Source organism: Bos javanicus, chromosome 12 (assembly GCF_032452875.1).
Source record: "Bos javanicus breed banteng chromosome 12, ARS-OSU_banteng_1.0, whole genome shotgun sequence".
Taxonomy (NCBI): domain Eukaryota; kingdom Metazoa; phylum Chordata; class Mammalia; order Artiodactyla; family Bovidae; genus Bos; species Bos javanicus.
Window position 1 is genome coordinate 3,259,672 of NC_083879.1, and position 14,509 is coordinate 3,274,180.

Genomic DNA, 14,509 nt, shown 5'->3' on the forward strand with positions numbered 1-14,509 from the left:
CTCAGTAGCATCATGCATCATGCTAAATGTTATGGGTTATATTATCTTCTCAACAACAACTGTTATTTCCAAAAGAAAAAACAAAGGCTTAGAGAACTTAAAAAACTTGCTCATGTTCATACATCTTATAAGTAGTAGAACTGCTCTTAAGCCCAGAGTGTCTGTTCCAGAGCTCTTGCTGTAACCATTGGGCTGCTTTGCAGCTACAGGTGTTAGGTAACTAGCTGAGTGAAAGAATCACTGTCAACTACAAACTGGCACTTGCCATGGGCACTTGCTCTCTACTTCTACAAGGATTAAATCATGTGCTGCTGATTTTCAACAACCTCTCAAGGAGCAGAAATGATGCACTCTGTGCTCAGGGAAAAACCGGCAGGGCATTTCTTCATATAGTTAGAAATTTTCAGGAGCCATTTTATGAACCCAATTCTTGTATCTCCTCTGATCCAGAAAAGCTCTAAAATCCTTCATGGTGACAACTGTTACTCATGACTAGCAAAAATGTCACAAGACTAGTAGAAATCTGGAAAAATATGTGTTTTATTGCTTGTATGCCTCCTGAGAAATCTGTATGCAGGTCAAGAAGCAACAGTTAGAACTGGACATGGAGCAACAGACTGGTTCCAAATTGGGAAAGGCTGTATATTGTCACCCTGCTTATTTAACTTATATGCAGAGTAAATCATACAAAATGCCGGCCTGGGTGAAGCACAAGCGGCAACCAAGATTGGCGGGAGAAATATCAATAACCTCAGCGATGCAGATGACACCGCCCTTATGGCAGAAGGCAAAGGACTAAAGAGCCTCTTGACGAAAATGAAAGAGGAGAGTTTAAAAGCTGGCTTAAAGCTCAACATTCAGAAAACGAAGATCATGGCATCTGGTTCAGTCACTTCATGGGAAATAGATGGGGAAACAGTGGAAACAGTGTCAGGCTTTATTTTTTGGGGCTCCAAAATCACTGCAGATGGTGACTGCAGCCATGAAATGAAAAGATGTTTGTTCTTTGGAAGAAAAGCTATGACCAATCTAGACAGCATATTAAAAAGCAGAGACATTACTTTGCCAACAAAGGTCTGTCTAGTCAAGGCTATGGTTTTTCCAGTAGTCATGTATGGATGTGAGAGTTGTACTATAAAGAAAGCTGAGTGCCAAAGAATTGATGCTTTTGAACTGTGGTGTTGGAGAAGACTGTTGAGAGTCCCTTGGACTGCAAGGAGATCCAACCAGTCCATCCTAAAGGAAATTAGTCCTGAATATTCATTGGAAGGACTGATGCTGAAGGTGAAACTCTAATCCTTTGGCCACCTGATGTGAAGAACTGATTCATTGGAAAAGTCCCTGAGGCTGGGAAAGATTGGAGGCAGGAGGAGAAGGGGACGACAGAGGAGGACATGGTTATATATAAAACCATGAGATGGTTATATATATTGAATGGCATCACCGACTCAATGGACATGAATTTGAGCAAGCTCTGGGAATTGGTGATGGACAGGGAGGGCTGGCGTGCTGCAGAGTTGGACATGACAGCAGCTAAACTGAACTGAACCGATTTCTCGTATTCTCCCTTCACTGAAATCACGTATGTACTGGCCTTCTCCCTTGCCTCTTTTGGAGCAGTTTCTCAGAGCTATCTGAGGTGCTGTCTCCTGGGCTGCAGTCCTCATTTTGCCCCAAATGAAACCTAACTTGCAACTCTCGTGTTGTGCATTCTTTTAAGTTGACAGTTGAAAGGTTAGGAGTTTTGGTTATTAGATTGTGATGCTTAAGTATAGAAAATCAGACATGAACATTTCAAGTGACGACAGATTTAGAATGATGGGGAAAGTCATTGAAATTATAAAAATAAACAGATGTTTGAGGATAGTTTTGGATATATTGTTCACCTATGTGCTCAACTTTCTGTTAATGCTGGCAGAACATGTAGTGGAGAGGAAGACCAAGAATTAGGTTATGAGGTTTATAAGTAGATAAAGGACAAAGAAAAGGAAGTTGGTGGAAGACAGTGATACTATGAGGATAAACAGGATACAAGATGGTTGGTGAGGAGTGGTTTGGAAGTGGTAGTGGGGATCATATTCCGGTGCTGAGATTTGTGAAATGTGAGGAATTTAATAGACTCTACTGGAGAGAATAGAAGAACCGTTCCCAGAGTAGAGCTAGGGTTTGGTTTAAGGCAGTGGGCCTTGGCTTTTTAAATTTGTATTCCTTTGAAAGCCATTTGAGAATTTGATGAAAGCTATATATTTGTTCCTAGGAAACTGCATGTAAACACACATATACATAAGAAGTGCATACAAGGTAGTCTATTGAATGGAAAATTGATTTCTTTTCAGAGACAGAATGTAAAATCAGTCTCTACAAATAACTGCATCTTTCAGTCATGCTCTCTCATACCAACAACAAATGGTCATTTCCTAAAAAGTTAACATAATTGTAACTTGTGTAGATTTTAAAAGTAAATTTTAATATGCTTTTAAACTTATTCACAAAAGAGAAAGAAAGGAAGAGAGAGGATAGGAGAAATCAAGCTAGCTGCAGATATCTGTAAACATAAAAAGAAGAAAGAAAAGGAAAAGAAAGTAGGAAAGAGAAAGAAAGGGAAAGAAAGAAACTAAGTTTTTTAAGGGTTACTTTTATTTAGGTGACTTTAAAAATCAGGCATGAATTTATTGTAATTTTCCTGCCACGGACAGCATCTGTGTCATTGTTCTTCTTAAAGGGAGTTTCTTTGATTTGAAGACAAAGGAAATGATGTTACATGAATTCAGCTGCTCAGGTTGGAAACCTGATCTCTGAAATTCCCCATACAAGTCCCCTCTTATCTGAGGGTAAACTGTGAGACGGTTGATTACACTTCCTACCTCAGCCTTTGAAGTCAGGGTGTTCCATAATTCTTGGCATCAAAATAAAAATAAATGTTTAAGTAATCACTGGCTTTTTTTACATCAAAAGCACACTACATTTTCCCCCTTTCTTTCTTCCTTTCATTTCTCCTTTTCTTTCTTTCTTTTATTTCCAGGTATCTGCAGCTTTCTGCTTGCAGAGACATTAAAGCTTGGTCACTCTTAATTCTAGACTGTGGAAACACTTTATTAACATTACATTTATATAGTTCTTTACCTTCAATCTTCCCTGCAGAAGTGAGCAACTTGACCCAAATGCACATATTCTTGCAGTAGCCTCACTGACAGTGATGGAAGACCTTGAGTAAAAAGATGTATCACATTAATGTGGCCAAACATGGTTTCCAAGTAAGGCAAATCATGAATTGACTCTGTTCTGAAAAACTATTAGAGTTGTCTAGTCTTTTTGCTCTTTCTCAAGAACAAAACAAAAAACCTCCCAAACCCCTGACTCTCCAAAGTGACCCCCCAAACAAAAAAGGACAAAACAAAACCCCCAAAACGAATAGGGACATATCTTGCCGGAGGTTAATCAAATGCTTCCAGATTTGCCCTATGGAAGATCAGAAAACTCTGGTATAAAAGTTAAAATGTTCATGTTTTTCTTCCATTTCTTGACTAAATCCTCAAGAAAAACCAGTCAATCACGCTCAGTTTCTGATGAATTTAATGACTTTCTCAGTGGAAAATAAGATTTGATGCCAATATATACCAGTAGGGATAGCAGTGAGTCACATGGACATATGGAGCTTCTTTCTTTACTAAGCTATCAAAAATATCAAGCACACTGCAGGCTTGTCTTTTTCACTTGTTCCCTTTGCCTAGAACATTCTTTTGCAGACATCTGTATGGATCAATCACAACCTCCTTCAGCTCTCTGCTCAAATGTCATCTTCTTGGAGAGGGCCTCCGGTCTCCTCTTAAATGGCACGGAACCCTCCCCCAGCACCTGCCATCCCATCACCACACTATTTTCTGCACAGCTCTTACCACCATAGGACACAACTTGTGTGTGTGTGTTCAGTGACTTAGTCGTGTCTGACTCTTGGGGACCCCACGGACTGTAGCCCACCAGGCTCCTCTCTCCATGGAATTTTCCATGCAAGAATACTGAGTGGGCTGCCATTTCCTCCTCCAGGAATCCTTCCCGTCTCAGGGATCGAGGCTGCGTCTCCTGTGTGGGCAGCGGATCCTTCGCTACTTGCCACCTGGAAGCACGAGGGTGTTTTTCGATTGTCTTGCTTGAGTACTCTTGCCCCACGAGGTGTAGGCTGTGGTGGTTCTGTTCTCTCTCCCCCAGCACCTACGAGAGTGTTAGTGACTGACAACGTAAATTTGTGGGAAAAATACTCCATCTGCTCCAAGTACAAAATTTTGTCTGAGGACCTCCAGAAAGGAGGGCTCTGTTTTTCCCGTTACTGCTGCTCACTCCTCGGCACGGCTTGAGGCTCCTCACACACATTACTGGCCTGTCCATCGCTGCCCTGTGAGCGTGGGCCTCTCCCATGCTGCCTCACCACAGAAATAAATACAATCTATTTATTTCCTTCCCCGAGGCTATACTAGCATGCTTTGCTAAATATGTGAGGCTTTCATAAGAGGATTACGGAGGAGAAAAAGAAAACCTGGAAGTCAGCTAATTTGTCATTAGCTGTCGTGGGGGAGGGGGCTTGCTGACTTCTTCCCTTGGCTCTTGCCACCCTTACAGACTGACGCAATCTGCCCTCTGTTCTCACTCCACAGCCTCTTTCCCCACTTCCTCCCTTTTCTGAGTCCCAACTGCCCCAAGAATCCCACCCAAAGTAAACAGAGGAGTAACTCCTTTGTCTGGCTGGGCAGGTGGCAATCTAACATACCCTCACCTTAAAAGAAACAAGTCACTGCCATGATCCACACTCTCCTTGAGGTTGAACCCAATTCTCACAGCACGCCAGGATCATGAAGCAGTATACATCACCACACATTATGTGCACATTTGTGGATGAAACTGATTCTGGATGTGGGAGTCACATCCGTTTTTTCATATGTTCTCTTAATGGCAGGAAGCTTTTTTGTAAAGGCCACACAGACATCATTCTTTACCACCTCTGTTTTCAGATCCCACAGGAGCTGTTCCTCTTTCATATCATCAGATACAAAGCGGCCCACTCAGGTTCAGCCCCTATGCAGCTCTAACCAGATCACTCCAGGGGCCAGGGAGCTGTCGTTGCTAGTCATCTGATAAAGTGACAGAAACTGGCCTTTATTGCTCAGAATGAGATCAAAGGATCACATGTGACCTGGATAAGAAAAGAAATAGCCTGGCTCTGTGTTTAGTGTGCAACGGGGTTGTCTTCTTTAGTGGGTGGGTGGGAAAAGTCTCTACACAGGAAAGAAAGTGACTGGGGTGTAGAGTGAATAGACTGACTCTGTAGAGATGATCCAGTTCTCTATTCTGGGCACACAGAAAGCTGTGTTTCCCAGGCCCATTGCTTTTAGGGAGGGAGACCCAAGTAGTCCTGATCAATGAATCACTCCCAGACCAAAGCCAGATAAAAAATGTGTAAGGATTCCTTGTGCTATGGCATCTCCTTCACTGGGAGTTGAAACAGGTGTGAACTTCAGGTCATATATCACCATTATGGTTGAGTTCCTATCAGACTTGCCCTCCACAGCTAGAGAGCAGAGCCCTCCTTCCCCAGGAATCAATTTTGGCTGAAAGCTTTGAGATAGAAATAAATCTTAACTGTACTAAAAATGAAACAACCAAGTCAACAAATTCTTATTGCCCAAAAAGCACTTTCTAATTTCATTATATTATTTACTTGTAATTATGGTACAAATTGGGGCTTTCCAGGTAGCACGAGTGGGAAAGAAACTGCCTGACAATGCAGGAGACTTAAGAGACATGCATTCTATCCCTGGGTGGGAAAGATCTCTTGGAGGAGGGCATGGCAACCCACTCCAGTATTCTTGCCTGGAGAATCCCATGGACACAGGAGCCTGGTGGGCTATAGTCCATAGGGTTGCAAAGAGCTGGACACAACTGAAGTGACTTACACACACACACGTACACACACACACACACACACACACACACTCACAGTACAAATTAACCTCAAGGACTTTAGTATTCCATAAGCAAAATGATTAAAAATTTTCTACCTCAATACAGTTTTCCCTTCATCATACATTTCCCCTGGAATTTGCAAAAAGTCTCTGTATCAAAAACAGCCACAGTTATGTATCTGTTTTCTCTTTTGTCTTCCAATACAAGAAGCACCTTGGCTTAGTGCAGAATTGAATGTGGTGAGAAATAATATCAAAGGCACAGATAAGATTGCAGTAATTGTAGAAATAGATAACCTTACTTGGACTGGAGTGATGGCTGTGAATATGGAGAGCAGTGGATGGGTATGAGAGATTTTTAAGGATTTCAATACATAGGTATTGAAAAGTAAATATATATGGGGTGAAGAGTGAAAGATATTGAGGAGTTCAGGATGGATCTTGATTCCCAGCTTGACAAGGCTTTGGCAATGTTCCAGTGTTTCCAATCCAGTATTCTTATATGCAATATAAGGCCTACGAATTTAAGAGAAAACTTTTTCTAGCTTTGTGTTTTCATTCATACAAAATATCTTTATTTTCTTTCCTTTTGTACAATGGTTTAATTGGGTATAGAATTATAGATCAACAGAGATGTTCCTTTATAACTTTGAACATATTATTTATTGTTTTCTGGAACTTGTTTACTAGTAAAAAGTTTTCTGTTGGTTTAATAAGTGTTTCTTTTTTAAATTTGAAATACAGCTGATATATACATATATGTTATTTTCATATATATATATATGTTAACATATATGGTAGATATGTATATGTTAGTGTACTCAGTAATGATTTAGCATTTGCATACATTATAACATGATAAACATAAGTCTGGTAACCATCTATGCCCATACAAATTTATTACAATATTATTCACAATATTCCTTCTGCTGTAGATTATATACCTATTATTTATTATATAACTAGAGCTTTGCTACTCTTAATCCCCTTCAACTAATTCACCCAACTTTCTATTTTCCTTCCTTCTAGCAACCACTATTTGTTCTTTGTATCTACAAATCTGTTCTCATTTTATACTGTTTATTAGATCCCACATATAAATGAGATCATTTGTCTTTGTATATAATATTTCTCTTAGAATAATAAATACCCTGTAGATCCATCCATGTTGTCACAAATGGCAAGATTTAATTCATTTTATGACTTTTTTCCATCATATATATAAATATTTAACTCCATTATAAATATATATATCTACATATATATCTTTATCTAGTACACCATCAGTGACACTTGTAACATTGTTGCTGTGGTTGTTCAGTCATTAAGTCATGTCTGACTCTCTGACACCCCATGGACTGCAGCATGTCAGGCTTCCCTGTCCTTTACTGTCTCCTGGAGTTTGCTCAGACTCATGTCCATTGATTTGGGGCTGCGAGGATGAGATGGCTGGATGGCATCACTGACTCGATGGACGTGAGTCTCAGTGAACTCCGGGAGTTGGTGTTGGACAGGGAGGCCTGGCGTGCTGCGATTCATGGGGTCGCAAAAGTCGGACATGACTGAGTGACTGATCTGATCTGATCTGATCTAACCATCACATCCTCTGCTAGCCCTTCTTCTTTTGCCTTCAATCTTTCCCAGTATCAGGGTCTTTTCCAGTGAGTCATATCTCCACATCAGGTGCCAAAGTATTGGAGTTTCAGCTTCAGCATCAGTCCTTCCAATGAATACTCAGAGCGGATTTCTTCTAGGATTCATAGGTTTGATCTCCTTGCAGTCCAAGTGACTCTCAAGAGTCTTCTCCAGCACTACAGTTTGAAAGTATCAGTTTTTCAGCACTCAGCATTCTCTATGGTCCAGCTCTTGCATTCGTACATGACTCCTGGAAAACCATAGCATTGACTGTATGAATCTTTGTCAGCAAAGTGATGTCTCTGCTTTTTAATGCACTGCCCAGGTTTATCATAGCTTCCTTCCAAGGAGCATGTGTCTTTATTTCATGGCTGCATTCACCATCTGCAGTGGTTTTGGAGCCCAAGAAAATAAAATCTGTTACTGTTTCCAATTTTCTCCCTTCTATTTGCCAGGAAGTGATGGGACTGGATGCCATGGTCTTAGTATTTTGAATGCTGAGTTTCAAGCCAACTTTTTCACTCTCCTTTTTCACCTTAATCAAGAGGCTCTTTAGTTCCCCTTCACATTTTGCCTTTAGAGTGGTATCATCTGCATATCTGAGGTTATTGATATTTCTCCTGATTCCAGCTTGTGGAATAATCCAGCCTAATATTTCATATGATGTACTCTGCATAGAAGTAAAATAAACAGAGTGACAATATACAGCTTTGACGTATTCCTTTCCCAATTTTGAACCAGTTCATTGTTCCATATGCGGTTCTAAGTGTTGCTTATTGACCTGCACACAGGTTTCTCAGGAAGCAGGTAAGGTGGTCTGATATTCCAACTCTGTAAGAATTTTCAAGTTTGATCCACACAGTCAAAGGCTTTAGCATAGTCAATGAAGCAGTTTTTCTGGAATTCCCTTGCTTTTTCTGTGATCCAACGGATGTTGGCAATTTGATCTCTGGTTCCTCTGCCTTTTCTAAACCTAGGTTGTATATCTGGAAGTTCTCAGTTCACATACTGCCAGAGCTTAGATTGAAGAATTTTAAGCACAGCCTTACTAGTATGTGAAGTGGACTCAATTGTACGGAAGTTTGAACATTCTTTGGCATTGCCCTTATTTCGGATGTAAATGAAAACTGACATTTTCCAGTCCTGTGGCCACTGCTGAATTTTCCAAATTTGCTGACATACTGAGTGCAGCACTTGAACAGCATTTTCTTTTAGGATTTTAAATAGCTCAGTTGGAGTTCCATCAGCTCCACTAGATTTGTTCATAGTAATGTTTCCTAAGGTGCACTTGACTTCACATTCCGGGATGTTTGGCTGTAGTTCAGTGACCACATCATCATGATTATCTAGGTCATTAAGACCTTTTTAATATAGTTCTTCTGTGTATTCTTGCCACCACTTCTTAATTTCTTCTGCTTCTGTTATGTCCTTGCCATTTCTGTCCTTCATTGTGCCATCCTTGCATGAAATGTGAACCTTGATATCTCTGATTTTCTTGAAGAGATCTTTAGTCTTTCCCATTCTATTGTTTTCCTCTATTTCTTTTATTGTTCATTTAAGGAGGCATTCTTGTCTCTCTTTGTTGTTCTCTGAAACTCTGCATTCAATTAAACATGTCTTTCCCTTTCTCCCTTACCTTTTGCTTCTCTTCTTTCCTCAGCTATTTGTAAAGCCTCCTCAGACAACCACTTTGTCTTCTTGCCTTTCTTTTCCTTTGGGATGATTTTGGTCTCTGCCTCCTATATAGTGAGATGAACCTTTGTCCATAGTTTTAGGGTACTCTGCATACCAGATCTAATTCTTCATGTCTATTCATCACCTCCAGTGTATAATCATAAGGGATTTGATTTAGGTCACCTCTGAATGACCTAGTGGTTTCCCCTACTTTCTTCAATTTAAGACTGAAATTTGCAATAAGGAACTCATGATTAGAGCCACAATCAGCTTCAGAGCTTGCTTTTGCTGACTGTTAGAGCGTCTCCATCTTCAGTTGCAAAAAATGTAATCAAGCTAATTTGGATATTGACCATCTGGTGATGTCCATGTGTAGAGTCATCACTTGTGCTGTTGGAAAAGGGTATTTGTTTATGACTAGTGTGTTCTCTTGACAAAACTCTGTTAACCTTTGCCCTGCTTCATTTTGTACTCCAAGGCCAAATTTGCCTGTTATTCTGGGTATCTCTTTACATCCTACTTTTGCATTTCAATCCCCTATGATGAATAGGATATCTTTTTTGGTGTCAGTTTTAGAATGTCTTGTAGGTCTTCATAGAACCATTAAGCTTCAACTTTTTCAGCATTAGTGGTTGGTGCATAGACTTGAATTACTGTGATGTTGAATGGTTTGCCTTGGAAATAAACTGAAAATGTTCTGTTGTTTGAAATTGCACCCAAGTACTGCATTTTGGACTCCATTTCTTCTAAGGGATTCTTGCCCACAGTAGGAGATACAATGGTCATCTGAATTAAACTCATCCATTCCTGTCCATTTTAGTTCACTAATTCCTAAAACCTCGAAGCTCACTCTTGCTGTCTTCTCCTTGACTATGTACAATTTACCCTGATTCATGGACCTAACGTTCCAGGATCCTATGCAGTATTGTTCTTACAGCATTGTACTCTACTTTCACCACTAGACACATCCACAATAGAGTGTGGTTTCCTCTTTGGCCCAGCCGCTTCATTCTTCCTGGAGCTATTAGTAATTGCCATCTGCTCTTCCCCCATAGCATACTGGACACCTTCTGACCTGGGAACTCATCTTCTGGTGTCATACCTTTTTTTGCCTCTTCATACTTCCATGGGGTTCTCAAGGCAGGAATACTGGAGTGTTTTGTGATTCCCTCCTCCAGGGGATCCATTTTGTCAGAACTCTGCAATATGCCTCAATCGTCTTGGGTGGTCCTACATGGCATGGCTCATAGCTTCACTGAGTTATGCATGTCCCTTCATCACAGCAAGGTTGTGATCCATGAAAGGAACTCTTGTATTGGGTATCATAACACTGGAGTGAACATTAGATGCATATTTCTTTTTGAATTAGTGTTTTTGTTTTCTTCAGCAAATACCTAAAAGCAAAATTTCTCGATCATATAGTAGTTCTATTTAAGTATTTTAGAAACCTACCTACTTTTTTCCACAGTGGATGCATCGATTTAAAGAGGTGCACAAGGATTCCCTTTTCTACACCACCTCACCAACACTTTTTATTTGTTATCTTTTGATCTTAGCCATTCTGGCACGTGTGAGGTTGTATCTCACTGTGCTTTTGATCTGCATATCTCTGGTGATTAGTGATTTTGAGCATCTTTTTAGATGTCCCTGTTGACCATCTCTATATCTTCTTTGGAAAAATGTCTATTCAGTTTTTCTGCCAATTTTTTAATCACCTATTTTTTTTTTTTAATTTTGAATTGAATGTGTTTTTTGTTTATTTTGGACATTAACACCTTAACAGAGGGGTCCCCAGCCTCTGGTATCTGCCTGATGATCCGAGATAGAGTTGATGTAATAATAATAAAAATGAAGTGCTAGTAAATGTAATGTTCTTGAATCATCCTGGAACCATCTTCCCCCTGCCCCGCCCAGTCCCTGGAAAAATTGTCTTCCACAAAACCAATTCCTGCTGCCAAAAAGACAGGGGACCACTCTTAACAGACATACTGTTTGCCGATATCTTTTTCCATTCAGCAGACCGCCTTTGCATTTTGTTGATAGTTTCTTTCACTGTGCTTTTAGAAGCTTTTTAGTTCGATGTAGTCCTGTTGTTTAATTTTGCCTTAGTTCCCTTACCTAAAGAGACAGATCCTCCAAAATATTTCCAAGACTGATGTCAAAGAGCATACTGCCTATATTTTCTTCTAGGACTTTTATGGATTTGGGCCTTACATTTAAGCCTTTAATGCATTTTGAGTTTCTTTTTGTGTATATTGTGAGAAAATAGCTGAGTTTCATTCTTTTTCATGCAGTTGTTTGGTTTTTCCAGCACTATGTAATGAAGAGGCTGTCTTTTCCTCATTTTATATTCTTGCCTCCTTTGTTGTAGGACAATTGTCCATGTAAGTGTGGGTTCATATCTGGACTCTGTCTGTCCCATTGATTTATTTGTCTGTTTTTGTTCCAGTACCATACTATTTTGATTACTTTGGCTTTGTAATATAGTTTGAAATCAGGGAGCATGATATTGCCAGCTTGTTCTTTCTCAAGATTGTTTTGGCTATTTTGGGTCTCTTGTATTTTCATACACATTTTAGGATTATATGTTCTAGTTCTGTGAGAATTACCATTGGTATTTTGATAGGGATTGCACTGAATATGTAGGTTACCTTGGTAAGATAGTCATTTCAACAATATTAATTCTTCCAAATTCATGAGCACCATGTATCTTTTCAATCATTTTTGCTGCAATTTCTTTTATCAATATCTTATAATTTTTTGAGTACAGACCTTTTACTTCTTTGATTATATTTATTCCTAGGTATATTATGCTTTTGAGGCAATTGTAAATAATACTATTTTATTAATTTCTTTTATGTATAGATTGTTTTTAGTGTATGCAAATGCAAAAGATTTCTAACATATTCGTTTTGTATCCTACAACTTTGCTGAATTCATTCATTAGTTCTAATAGCTTTTTGATGGCATCTTTAGGACTTTCTATACATAGTGTCATGTAATCTGCAAATAGTGACAGTTTCAGTCTTCCTTTCCCATGTGTATTTCTCTAATTCTTCTTCTTGTGTGATTGCTGTGGCTGGCACTCCCAGAGCTATACTGGGGGAAAAGTGGCAACAGTGGGTATACTTTTTAAATTCCTGATCTATATTATTAAATTTGGTTTGCTATTTTGTTGAGGATTTTTGCTTTTTTTTTTTGGTATCCATGATATTGACTACTCTTTTTTTTCGTGTGTGTTGTCAGTGTCTGGTTTTGGTATCAGGGTGGTGCTGATCTTATAGACTGAGTTCAGAAGGCCACAGAATATATTTCTTCATCAGTTTTTTTGAATCATTTGAAGAAAGTTGCTAATTTGTCTTTGAATATTTGATAGAATTCACCTGTGATGCCTTCTGGTTCTGGACTTTAATTTGTTGGGAAATAAATTCATTTATTTTTTATTATTAATACTGATTAAATTTCATTACTTCTAATATGTTTATATTTTTTCTTACTTCCTGATTCAATCTTGGGAGATTGCACATTTCTAGAAATTTATTCAATTTGTTTATGTTGTTTATTTTATTGATGTAAAATTGCTCATAGCAATCTCTTAAAATCCTTTATATTTCTGTGATGCTGGTTGCAACTGTTCCTCTTTTGCATCTGATTTTATTTCTTTGGGCACTCTTTTTATTGATGAGTCTGGCTAAAGTTTTATCAATTTTGTTTATTTTCAAAGAACAAACTTTTAGTTTCATTGACTTTTTTTCTATTTTTTAAGACTACTTCACTTATTTCTTCTCCAACTTCTTTCATTCTACTAACTTTGGGTTTTGTTTGTTCTTATTTTTCTAGTTCCTTTAGATGTAAGGTTAGGTTGTTTATTCGAGATTTTTCTGTTTCCTGAAGTAAGGTAAACTTGTGTCACTATAAACTTCCCTCTTAGAATTGTTTTCACTGTGTCCCATTAATTTGGGATTGTTGTGCTATCATTTTCATTTGTCTCCATATCAGTTCAGTTCAGTTCGGTCGCTCAGTCGTGTCCGACTCTTTGTGACCCCATGGACTGCAGTGTGCCAGGCCTCCCTGTCCGTCACCAACTTCTGGAGTCTGCTCAAACTCATGTCCATTGAGTCAGTGACGCCATCCAACCATCTCATCCTCTGTCATCCCTTTCTCCTCCTGCCTTCGATCTTTCCCAGCATCAGGGTCTTTTCCAATGAGTCAGTTCTTCACATCAGGTGGCTAAAGTATTGGAGTTTCAGCTTCAGTATCAGTCCTTCCAATGAGAACTCAGGACTGATTTCCTTTAGGATGGACTGGTTGGGTCTCCTTGCAGTCCAAGGGGTTTTCAAGTGTCTTCTCCAAGCTCACAGTTTAAAAACGTCAATTCTTTGGTGCTCAGCTTTCTTTATAGTCCAACTCTCACATCCATTACATGACGACTGGAAAAACCATCTACATCTACTTCTGTTTCCATATATTAAAAAAAAAATCCTTTTTGAGTTTTTCAGTTAACAATTGGTTGTTTAGTAGCATATTGTTTATCCTCCAAAGTGTATATGATTTTTGCATTTTTTTTTTACTTGTAGTTAATTCTAGTGTCATTACATTGGAAAAGATGCTTAATATTATTCCAATCTTCTTAAATTTACCAAGGCTTGTTTTGTGGCCTAGTATGTGATTTATATGCTTCTCTGATAGCTCAGTTGGTAAAGAATCTGCCTGCAATGAAGGAGACCCTGGTTCAATTCCTGGGTAGGGATGATACCCTGGAGAAAGGAAAGGCTACCCACTCCAGTATTCTGGCCTGGGGAAGTCCATAGACTGTATAGTCCCTGGGGTGGCAAACAGTCGGAGATAACTGAATGACTTTCACTCATGTGATTTATCCTTGGAATGTTCCAGGTACACTTGAAAAGAATGTGCGTTTTGCTGCTTTTGAATGGAACATCTATCTATCAAGTACATCTGGCTTAATGTATTAAGTGTTTCCTTATTGATTTCTGTCTGGATTATCTGTCTGTTCATGTAAGTCAGGTGTTAAATCCCCTGAAATTACTGTGTTACTGTCAATTTCTCCCTTTACATGTGATAATATTTTCCTTATATATTTAGGTGATCTTTGTTAGGTTCATACATAGTCACAATCTTTATATTTTCTTCTTTGATTGATTCCTTGATCAGTTTGTAATGTCCTTCTTTGTCCTTGCAACAGTCTTTGGTTTGAAGTCTATTTTGCCTGATTTAATTATTGCTTC